The following is a 12,786-nucleotide window of genomic DNA, read 5'->3' on the forward strand; positions in this document are numbered from 1 at the left end:
CAGACATTTCGAGAATTGAAAGGGGATTTTCTGTTTCTTACCAGTATTAGCATTCTAGTGTATCTCCCTTAAAGAAGTAAAAGACTAAGTGTTCCTGACACTTATCTAGAGAGTATCAAAGTTCCTTGATATGAAATATTGGCCTTTTTGCTTCATAATAGGACCCACCTCCAGGATTTAAAAAGAGGGAAAATATAAAAATTCAACTGCCCCACATTGTTAACATTAAGTATATCCCAGCGGTTCATCCAGGGACAATTTTGTCCCCTAAGGGACATTTGGCAATGTATGGAGACATTTTTGGCTGTCACAAATGGGAGGTAGGTGGTGCTAATGACATCACTGGGTAGAAGCCAGGGAAGCTGCTGAACATCCTGCGATGCGCAGGACCCTCCTGACAGCAGAGGTTAGCCAACCCAAAACTCAACGGCACCAAGGTGGAGAAACCCTGGTCTATTCCCTCCACCCCCAACTGCTCATATCAATTCAGCCCTGTGTTGAATTTAGAATGCACCCATCTGTGGCACATCGGACGTTTAACTGTGGTTACCGGAATGTTTTATTTCTCTCTTTTTTGTTAAGCTATCTAGTTTCCTTGGATGGAGGGAAAGGTAGCTCCTGAGGTTCCTCTTGTTTGCCTTCTCCCAGAGACAAACCAGGGATTAGCTCAGGTAACTTAATTCTGGGATTTTCAAAAGCACTGAGAAGGGCTTCAGGAGCCCCGGGGGTCTCAGATACACTCTACTCTGCTGCGCACTGGTCTAATACAGGTGAGTGTGGGCATGGACCGCCTGCTACTGCCTAAAGCTGAGGATGGCTTCCCTTTGAAGGTTTATGTCGCCATTGTAGAGAGGGAAGAGTGGGATTTTTTGGTTGCTGTTGTTGTCTTCATTTTTATCTGTTGTTGTTGTTGTTCCTCTACTTATTCTAGTTCTGCTGCCAACCTGCTCTGTGATGCTGGAACTTATAAGCACATTGCTTATATTTTCTGCCCCTTGGCTCGTCAGTCGGGTATGTGGCACTCACACTATTCCACTGGGAGAGAGAAGGGGAGAGTAAAAGCCAAGATGTTTCAAGTGCTATCCAGTGGGACAAACATTTCTAGCTCCGTGGGGTAGGGACTGTGTCCTGGTTAGCCTCTAGCTCCAGAACCCATAGGTTCCGTGCTTACCACAAAATAGGTGCTTAATAAATAAGCGTTGGCAATAATTTGGAATCTATTTGGCAATATCTACCAACGCTGAACAGTGATCTAGTGATTTCACTCCATGGTATGTACCCGAAAGAAATGGGTGCGTATGTCCTGTAAAGACTAAGTACAAAATGCTTCATAGCAGCTTTGTTAAAAATAGCCCCCCCCCCCAAAAAAAACAAATCCAAAGAGCTCACACGTCCGTCAGTGGGAGAATGAAATAACAGTGTTCATACAATGGAATGACTGGAGGAATAAAAAAGATTCAACTACTGCACATAAAGCTCTCAGCAGAGTGCCTGGTAGTACTTAGTACTCAGGACTCAGTACTGAGGGATGTGCAGTAATGACAAGAATGACGATAGTGATAGTAATAGTAATAATTATTGAGCGTTCACCATCTGCCAGGCACTTTTTAGGGGGTTTACACATACTTACTCCTTTCACTCTCAGAACAACCCGATGGAGCCGTTTCTATTTCTATTACCATTTTACAGAAGAAAATAGTGAGGTACAGAGAGGCTAAGTAACATTTTGTTGAGCTAATGTAAATAAAGATATATTCTGACCCTTTTTAAAAAGTACCATATATAAAGCAATATTGGGGAAATTAAAAAGCAACGGTTTGCCTTGTAGTTAGTATGGACATATCTTTTCTCCCCCGTGTTTTAGTGCTTTGTTCTAGGCCTTTCCATCTTGGACCTTTTGGCCAATAGTATTTTTCAAAATCCAAAGAGGCAGACGCTGCCCTTCGCATTACGGGCTGCCATTTGAAATACTCCAGTTTATGGAAACCTGATGGGGCACCTTGCCTTGGATTTGCCTCGCCCGCCCAGCAACAGCGCCACCTCTGGACTCCTGGAAGGCAGTCAGTCTCTGAAAACCTGAGGGTGAAGTTCTGAGGCCGGCCAGGGGGAGCGTGGGGACCTCAGCTTCCCTGCCAGTCAGATAATGAAGGCCACCCCCCTCCAGGGGCCCAGAGCAGCAAAGGGGTGACAGAAAGGCTGGTCCTCCCGCCAGGCAGTTTCAAGATCTCCACAGTTAATGTGGTGTCTCTGCTTTACGGTGGGTCATGGAAATCTCCTTTAGACTGTTGTATGCTCTGTAGTGCCCCCAAGTAGTTATCTTGTTTGCTGTGATGGTGTGGAGGAAATTGGGGGGTGGGGGAGTCACGAAAGTAATGAGCATTGAGCTCGTGTCTCAGTTGTTCACATCAAATGCTTCTGCACATTACTTTGGACTCATAAAAATGTCTTCATTAGGAAAGAAAATACAGGTGACAAAGGAATACTCACTGCCTCACCCACCCCCCTTCCCACCCTGTCATATTGGAAAAAACTGCCATTGGTAATGACAAATTCCTGTGCACGTGCGTGTGTGTGTGTGTGCGCGCGCGCGTGTGTAAGCATGGAGAGTTACAATCACATCCTAGCCACCAGTTTATTTATGGTTTGCTCAAGGTTTATTCCCCACCCCCATCCCTGCATTGGCAATGAGAGGGTGCTCAGAGGGCAGAGGGGGAACTATTAAATCCCCTCCTCTACAGCTCACCTCAACTCTCAGCGGCAGCTGGCGCCTCCCCTGCGCAGAGAGCGGGCCCTGGCAATGGTGGAGCCCGTTACTTGGGGAGCCAGGGGTTCTGGCCAAGTGATGGACAGTGCCAGCCCTGCTTTCTGGGGGGCTATTCTGGACACTGGTGGAGAGGAGCTCAAACATTCAGTGGGTTCAATGCTTGTAACTGGAGTTACCTGGCCGTGTTTTGTGGGGTCCAAAAGAATAAACTGTCCAGAAAATTTTTTAAAGAATCAATTTGAGGGCAAAAGGTAGTAACTTAATTTTGGAATTCTCAGGACATTGAGTAAAAAGTCCTTTTCTTAAGGAAAGCTCCTAGAATTTTTTTAAATTAAAAATATTTTATATAAGCATGAGTTTTTTTATTAATTGACTTTTAATATTATATAAGTAATGGTCTCTGTAGAACTTATAAAATAGAGAAAAAAAGAAATTAAAATAATACTCAAACCAAAATTTGATATACAACTTTCCAGTTTTCCCATGGTACAGGTGTATGTTTCTATAATTATTTTTTAAATGGAATACTAACGCACTTAGTGATTTATAACTTGCCCTTTTTTTCATTAAATGACATTGCTTGAACAGCTTTTCAGGTTAAGAAATAGACTGCCACACTATTATTTAATACAGCTGCCTAATATTCCATTGTGTGATGTACTAGAATTAATTTAACCAATCCTCCCCCCCCTTTTTTTTAAATATTTTATTTATTTGACAGAGAGAAAGACAGCCAGAGAGGGAACACAAGCAGGGCGAGTGGGAGAGGGAGAAGCAGGCTTCCCGTGGAGCAGAGAGCCTGATGTGGGACTCGATCCCAGGACCCTGGGATCATGACCTGAGCCGAAGGCAGACGCTTAATGACTGAGCCACCCAGGCTCCCCTAACCAATCCCCTTTTACGGACATGTTTCTGAACTGGTTGTTTCCAGTTTCCCACCAGCATCAATAAAACTGTGATGAATAATCCTGTAAACAAATCTTTGTTCCCTTGCATGTATGTTCTCTTACAAAAATTTGCTAGAATTGTCATTGATGGGGCCAGGGTATTTTTAATGCTTTTATTACTGAATTGCTTCCAGAAAGATAGTACTGGCCCACTCCTCTGCCAGGGGTATATGAGAGTAGCCTACTCCCCAGACACAGTGGGGCTTGTTGAAATATTTTAAAAGCCTGTGATTAACTTCTACTGCTTTTTGTCTCATCCTATAATTTCCTCGGCTTCTCCCTGTTCTCTACCCACTGCTCTAGTACTTTCTGAAAGCCAAGAGAGAGGATAGAACCCTGAGTAGAACCCAGTAAAGGGAGTGGTTTTGGCAAACTCTCAAGGAATTTCAGTTTCATGCTGGAAAAAGACAACACAAAGAGAGAGCTACCCATTCATTCTGTGCGAGAGGGTATTTACATTACATTTTATAACAGTCATAAATAAAAATGGCATCAATCTGCCAAATTGTTGTTTTTAAAAGAGAAAAAAGGGAGGAGGTGGTTGACCTACCAGAAAAAGCCCTGTGTCTGCCAGAGCTTTGCTATGAGTATGATTTTAAATAGCAGGGCAAAGGTGATGAAGCCCGTTCAACATCTCTGTCTCCATGGCAACAGCATCCCGACTCTGAGGCTGACACAGAGGCAAGGACCAAAATACACTCCTTGTGCACAATTACACTGCAAGTTAGGAGTTTCTTTTTATTCCTTGGAAATGCACAATTTAAAAATACAAGCAAGGACAGAAAAAGAGCAAGTCATGCACAGCTAGAAAAAAGTCTTTAAAATGACTAAATGAAGAAAATGAACATCCAAAGGGCATGATGAAGTCTGCAGCCTACACTTACTATGTACAGAGACTGAAACTCTTTCTTGTGTGTGAGTAGGAAAAATAACTATGCATGCATATAACTGCGTGCATTAACTTTTTAAAATGTCCTTTCCCTAAATTTTTAATACAGGTCAACCTTGCTTTCAGCATATCGAGTTAGCTCAGGTTATGATTTAATCAATTAAAGCAGTCACCCAATTTACACAAGTGAAAGCTCCTCATACGCTAAAACCAACAAAACTTCAAAAAATCTGCGTAAGCCTTGAGTTGGAGAGGGCCTAAGTGGCCCCCTTCAAGGTCAGTGAAAACCTACAAATGGTCACTAATGCATCCTTGAATCCTCTTGAGCTATAAACCTTTCCATTTATTTTTAAAATGATGTGAAAATAAAGAAGTACAGAATTGTGATTATAAACTGTTGGTTTCTTTCTGCACTGTTATCTCTGCTGGTAAATGAATATGTTCAAGAAACCTGGAGGGATGGGGCGCCTGGGTGGCTCAGTCATTAAATGTCTGCCTTCGGCTCAGGTCATGATCCCAGAGTCCTGGGATCAAGACCCGCGTCGGGCTCCCTGCTCTGCGGGAAGCCTGCTTCTCCCTCTCCCACTCCCCCTGCTTGTGTTCCCTCTCTCACTGTCTCTCTATGTCAAGTAAATAAATAAAATCTTAAAAAAAAAAGAAAGAAAGAAACCTGGAGGGATGATATAACAAGCAAAGCTACTTAACATTTAGTTCTTAGAGAAGGTACCTCAATAAATGTCAAGGAAATAAATGAAGGAAAGAGAACTACCAAGGGAATAGGAAAGAGACACGTGATAGGTTCACTATATGTACAGTTCTATTGAATATGCCAGGACCATCTAGTTCAGTGGATCTCAACCAGGGATGATTCCGCCTCCCAGGGGACATTGGGCAGTGTCTGGAGACAATTTCATTTGCCACAACTTGTGACGGGGGGGCTACTGGCATCTGGTGGGTGGACGCCAGGGACACGGCTCAACATCCTACAGTGCACAGGACAGATACAACAACAAAGAATGATCCAGCACAAAATGTCAATGGTGCCAAGGGTGAGAAACTCTGAGCTAGTCTGATTGCTCATGTCGCTCCTTTTGGTTCAGAGGGTTCTGTGAGTAGATGACATGGTTTTAGGTTCTGTATTCGGTATAAAAATAAAATTCTCCTTGAGTTAATAGTATTTTCTTCTATTTTATTATCACATGATTTTTCCCTTGCTTTAAACACAACATGTTCTATTTTATTTTAGGTAAACGCTCCTGAAAGTAAAAAACAATAAACAGAAAATGAGAGGTGAAGCATTAAAAAAAAGCATAGGATTCATTCCTTCAAAGAAAGCATCTGCGAAGTGACTGGCACAGAGGAATGCTCAATAAACATGAGCTTTTTTATTTTTCCCTATGTTTTTTAGCATGAAAAAACCCACATATACAAAACAATGTATTGTGTATTCACTGGTGAAATAATAATAAAGAAATGTACTTAAACACGCATTGCCCAATGCCTTTGAAACCCGCGTGTGTCTCCTCCCTGATAGTATTCTGTCCCTCACCTCAGAAAACCATTATTCTAGTTTTGTTCATCATTTCTCTGATAGAGGTAGAAATATATAAATACATAAATTATTTGACTTCCCTTGTCCTTGAACTTTATACAAATGGAATCAGACCATACATTTATTTCTGTGAATTGCCTATTTCACTCAGTATTATGCTTTGGAATGGTTCCTCCACATTTATGTGTCCAGCTATAGTTTATCCATTTTCGCTGTTGTACAGTATTTCACTGTATGGTTATATCATGATTTATCCATTTAATGGTGCTGGACATTTGCTTTTTCAGTTTGTTTTTTTGTTTGTTTGTTTGTTTGTGGGTCATTTGTGTTTCCCTGGCTATGAAATATTTGTTAATGTCTTCTGCATAATTTTCTATTATGTTGATACATATTGTCTTTTTAAAAAGATGTATTTATTTATCTTAGAGGGGGGTGGGAAGGGGAGGGGGAGAGACAGAGAGAAACTCTAAGCAAACTCCGCACTGAGCATGAAGCCCGACGTGGGGCTTGATCTCACAACCCTGAGATCAGGACCCGAGCTGAAACCAAGAGTTGGAGGCTCAACCGACTGTGCCACTCAGGTGCCCCTAGGTTGATATACATTGTAATAGACTTCTGACATGACCAACAATGATCTCTACTTCCTGGTATTCATAGTCTTGTGTAATCCACGCCCCTTGAGTATAGACTGGACCTAGTAATGTGTTTCTAACAAATGGAATATGGCAAAAGTGATGAGATACCACTTCTGAGATTAGGTTACGAAACATCATGATTTGTGTCTTGCTAGCAGGTTCTCTTGCTGGCGCCCTCTCCTGCTCGCTCCTCACAATGAGGCCAGCTGCCATGTGTTAGATGCTCATGTGGCAAGGAACTGAGGGAGGCCTCCTGCCAACAACTCATTGAGGAACTGAATCCTGCCAACAACCACATGAGTTTGAGCTTGGAAGATCCTTCCCAGTTGGGGCCTTGAGATGACTGTAGCCAATGAGACCCTGAAGCAGAGGATCCAGCTAAACCACGCCCAGATTCCTGTCCTACAAAAACTGTGAGATCATAAATATGTGTCATTTTAAATTTGTAAGTATTGGGGTAATTTGTTACACAGCAATAGAATATACACACGTGTGTGTGTGTGTGTGTGTAACATAGATAACATACACATAAGATAAGAATTATTTGTTAGTTACCTGTATTGCAAATATCCTCACTCAAATTGTGGCTATCTTTTTCACTCTCTTAATGAAGCTCTTTTATGTACAGACGTCCTAAAGTTTCATATAATCAAATGTATCAATCTTTTTCTTTAAAGTTTGAACTTTTTCTGTCTTATTTAAGAAATCATTACCTACCCCCAGAGTTGTCACATGAATATTTCCTTATGTTTTCTTCTAAAAGTTTTTAGGTTTTGTCTTTCACATTTAATTTCTTAAACCATCTGGACTGGATATATGTGTATAATAAAGTAGTAGTTCATTTTGTACAGTATATGGTGAGGTAGGGATTTATTTTCATTCTCTTCCCTTAGGGATAGCCAATTTTCCCAGTACTATATATTGAATAGTTCTTTTTTTTTCCTTCCCAGTTGTAATTATAACTGTCATATATCAGGTTTTCATATAGGTGTGAGTCTGTGTCTGGGGTGTCTTTTCTGTTCCATTTTCTAGCCCTTATCAGGAGTACACTGTCTTTACTACAGTTATATAATATTTGGGGAGTCAAATTCCACCACCTACTTTCTCTTTTTGGGGAGCATCTTGGCTACCCTTGGGTATTATTCTTCATATATATTTTAGAAACAGCATGGCAAAATTAAGGTTGTTGGGATTGTATTGAATTTATACATCAGTTTGAAGAACTACTTACAGTATTGAATCCGCCATCTATGAACTTAGTATGTTCATAGACTTGACTTTAGATTTTCTTTAACATCTTTCAATAAAATTTTAAAATTTATTCCATGGAATTCTTTTACATTTTTGTTAGACATATTCCTAGATAACTTACATACTCTTGTTACCATTTTAATTGGTATCTTTTTAAAAATTCCTTCCTGGGGGCACCTGGGTGGCTCAGTTGATGAAGTATCTGCCTTCGGCTCAGGTCATGATCCCAGGGCCCTGGGATCAAGCCCCGCATCAGGCTCCCTGCTCGGTGGGGAGCCTGCTTCTCCCTCTGCCTCTGCCCCCTCTCCCTCCTCCCGCCCCGGCTCATGCTCTCTCTCTCTTGCTCTCTTGCTCTCAAATAAATAAATAAATATTTAAAAATTCGTTCATGATGTGCAAAAATGCTGACATATAAAATGCAGTTGATACTCATGGACTGGAAGAACAAATGTTATTAAAATGTCCATACTACTCAAAACAATCTACAGATTTAATGCAATTCCTATCAAAATACCAAGAGCATTTTTCACAGAACTAGAACAAATAATCCTAAAATTTGTATGGAATCACAAAAAAAAACCCAAATAGCCATAGCAATCTTGATAAAGAACAAAACTGGATGTATCAAAAGCCCAGATTTCAACATATACTACAAAGCTATAGCAATCAAAACAGTATGGTACTGGCACAAAAACAGACACATAGATCAACAGAACAGAATAGAGAGCCTAGAAATAAACCCATGATTATATGGTCAATTAATCTTCGACAAAGGAGGCAAGAATATGCAATGGGAACAAGTCTCTTCAACAAATGGTGCTGGGAAAACTGGACAACTACATGCAAAAAATGAAACTGGACTACTTTGTTACACTATACAAAAAGTAAACTCAAAAAGGATTAGGACTTAAATGTGAGGCCTGAAACCATAAAAATCCTAGAGGAGAGCACAGGTAGTAATTTCTTTGACATTGGCTATAGCAACATTTTTCTAGGTATATCTCCTGAGGCGAGGGAAACAAAAGCAAAAATAAAACTATTGAGACTGCATAAGAATAAAAAGCTTCTGCACAACAAAGGAAACAATCAATAAAACTCAAAGGCAACCTAATGAATGGGAGAGGATATTTGCAAATGGCATACCCAATAAGGGGTTGGTATCTAAAAAATATAAAGAACTTATACAATTCAACACCCAAAAAACAAAAAATCCAATTAAAAATGGGCAGAACACATGAGCAGACCTTTCTTCAAAGAAGACCTACAGATGAGCAACAGACACATGAAAAAATGCTCAACATCACTCATCATCTGGCAAATGCAAATCAAAACTACAATGAAATATCACCTCACACCTGTCAGAATGGCTAAAACCAAAAAGACAAGAAATAACAAATGTTGGTGACAATGTGGAGAAAAGGAACCTTCGTGCACCATTGGTAGGAATGCAAACTGTGCAGCCTCTGTGGAAAACAGTATGGAGGTTCCTCAAAAAATTAAAATAGAATTACCAGACGATCCAGTAAATCCAACTGCTTCTCCAGGTAGAACCCGGGAGTAGGAGATTCAGAATCAAATCTCTTCTCCCTCCCCCATCCTGGTTACAAGTCACTTGAAATATATAAGTTAGTGGAACTTTACTTAGAGTGAGATTTTTTTGATCTTCAGCTACAATTTTTGGCTTTGTGAGAAGCCTTATCGTCAAAGACAACGGCCAGCAATGTTACCAACAAGAGAGATCCTTGCTCCATGAACTCCCATGAATTCACTGGGAATCCCAATACTCTTGTGGTCAAGAAATCAGGCATGGAGGCAATTTTCTCCAATATGGCCAAATTGTGGGTTGCTCTGTTCTTAAGGGCTTTGCCTTTGTTCAGTATGTTAATGAGAGAAATGCCCAAGCTGCTGTGGCAGGGGAGGATGGCAGAATGACAGCTGGCCAGGTTTTAGATACTAATCTGTCTCCAGAGCCAAAAGTGAAACGAGGAGAAGCACGTGCAAAATGATCTGCAGCGGAGCTGTATGGCTCCTCTTTTCACTTGGATTATTATGATAGGATGGAGTAGAGTTACCCAGCATGTGCTCCTCCTCCTCCTATTGCTTGGGCTGTAGGCCCTCAAAATGCCACTGTGTATCAGGAAACACCTCAGGAAGGGGCAACGGGGCTTCAGTTCTAAGAGTGGACAGTGAGGATCTTCTTCCAAGTCTGGAAAGTTAAAAGGAGATGACCTTCACATCATTAAGAAGGAGTTGACCCAGATAAAACAAAAAGTAGGTTCTCTACTGGAAAGCCTGGAAAAAAACTGAAAAGAACAGAGCAAACAAGGAGTAGAGATGAAGAATGATAACTGAGAAGAGGAGCAGAGTAGCGGCTACCTGAAGAAAGATGAGACTCATGTGAAGATGGAGTGTGAGAGGGGTGCAGATGGCTCTGCTGTGGAGGGGGACCTCCCGGATGATGATGATAATGAAGATTGGTGGGGGGCTGATGAGCAGCTGGAGTTGAGTGAAGGGTGATGAAAAAGAGGCTGAGGAAGGAAAGGATGACAGAGACGGCGTCAATGGCGAGGATGACTCTTAAGCACACAGCGGGGTTTGGAAATTTTGTCTCATTATTTCTTTACTTAGGCACTTGTCTAAGATCAAAATTTTCACCAGATCCCCTCTCCTGGTATCTTCTTCAGCACACACTTACTGTTGTCCCCATCCTTGTCCTTCCCATGTTCATTAATTCATACTGCCCTGTGCCTGGTCTCATCGCTTCCTCTGACGCTCCTAGGCATTGTCTTACCCTGTAAGTTTTGCTTTTGCTTTTGATTCCTCTTTATGACTTAATGATAAAAACGATGTGTGGTTTTTATCAACGGTCTCCAAAATAATCTCTTGCTATGCAGGGAGTACAGTTCTTTCCATTCATACTTGAGCTCAGTAGCTGCTTCCCTAACTGCAAAGGCAATCACATTACTTGAGTAGCACTTGAAAGCAGCTTTGAGTTCAAGGTATATGTGTTATACCCCACATAAGAGTGCTGTGTGGGGCTGTTCACAAATGTAACAATGTATTTTTGTGAATGAGAGTTGGCATGTCAAATGCATCCTCTAGAAAAAAAATTAGTGCAATAGTCTTAAGATTTGTTTTCTAAAGCTGATACTGTAGGTTGTTTTTGTGAACAACCTGATGTTTGGGACCTTTCTTCTCAAACAAGTCCTTTTTAAACCAGAAATTTGGAGGGAAAAAAAAAAGAAAAGATATATGCACCCCTATGTTTATTGCAGCATTATTTACAATAGCCAAATTACAGAAGCAGCCTAAGTGTCCATCAACAGATGAATGGACAAAGAAAATTTGAGATATATATACACACATACATATATACACATACACACACACAATGGAATATTAGCCATAAAAAAGAATGAAATTTTGCAACAACATGGATGGATGGATCTAGAGGGTATAATGGTAAGTGAAATAAGTCAGTCAGAGAAAGACAAATACCATGTGATTTCACTCAAATGTGGAATTTAAGAAACAAAACAAACAAAGAAAGTAAAAAAGAGACAAACCAAAAAACAGACTCTTAACTACAGAGAACAAACTGACAGTTACCAAAGGGGAGGTACGGGGAGGTGGGGGTGAGTGAAACAGGTGATGGGGATTAAAGAGTACGTTTATCATGATGAGCACTGAGTAATGTATAAATGGATTGAATCACTATACTGTACACCTGAAAATAATATTATACTGTATGTTAAACTATACTGGAATTAAAATAAAACATGTACTTTCTGAAAAAAAATAAAAAATAGGAGTGCCTGGCTAGCTCGGCTGGCAGAGCATGTGACTCTTGATCTTAGGGTCGTGAGTTTGAGCCCCATGTGTGGTGTAGAATTTACTTATTTACTTACTTACTTAATTAAATATAAATGCAGTTGACTTTTGTGTATTGATGGAAACTCCAAAAAATCATAATTGTACTCAAGAAAATATTGGATATATTTTTATTTAGCTTTCCAGGAATGCATTTGAAGCATTAAGTGAAACAAAACTATAATTAAATTATAAACACTTTTTAAATATAGTTTCTATATTTCTACTCTAGAGCTAATTTAGACATTTTTCATTCATTGATATGAAAAATCAAAATGTAGATTTAAGACTAGACATTCTTGGGGCACCTGGGTGGCTCAGTCGGTTAAGCGTCTGCCTTCGGCTCAGGTCATGATCCCAGGGTCCTGGGATCGAGCCCCACATCGGGCTCCCTGCTCAGCCGGGAGCCTGCTTCTCCCTCTCCCACTCCCCCTGCTTGTGTTCCCTCTCTCTACAAGCTAGAATGAAGGGCTAAAATGAACAAGATAAAATGCAATAAGAGTGCGTGTAAATACATGTGCTTTTAAAAATTAAACTATATATATGAAGAAATAAATTTTATCATGGACATTCTCTGTCAATTCTACTTTACTATGGGGTTACTACTGGTTTTTTTGATAAATGTAAGAAACCATATCAGGAAAATCCTTATGTATAAATCACAACAATGGAAAGGTGAGGTTTAAGTTACCCAGTTAACTTCCTTAGTTCTTAACACATTTTAACATGTACAGAAAAATTTCAGAAATATGGGTACTCTGCACATGTACCCTCATAATTCCTTAGTAATTGACTTCAACTGGCTGATGTCTTTTATGAAATAAATAATAAATAATAGATAATAAATAATAATAGATAATAAATAAATTTTATATATA

The 12,786-nt window shown here is 40.2% G+C and overlaps 1 pseudogene; it reads left to right on the top strand.

The window, feature by feature from the left end:
• Positions 1-782: 782 nt before the first annotated feature.
• On the top strand, positions 783-10,619 carry LOC118002919 (annotated as a pseudogene).
• The last annotated feature ends 2,167 nt before the right edge of the window (positions 10,620-12,786 follow it).

Source organism: Mirounga leonina, unplaced genomic scaffold, assembly GCF_011800145.1.
Source record: "Mirounga leonina isolate KUSES-001 unplaced genomic scaffold, KU_Mleo_1.0 Mir_101595, whole genome shotgun sequence".
In the NCBI taxonomy this organism is placed as follows: Eukaryota; Metazoa; Chordata; class Mammalia; order Carnivora; family Phocidae; genus Mirounga; species Mirounga leonina.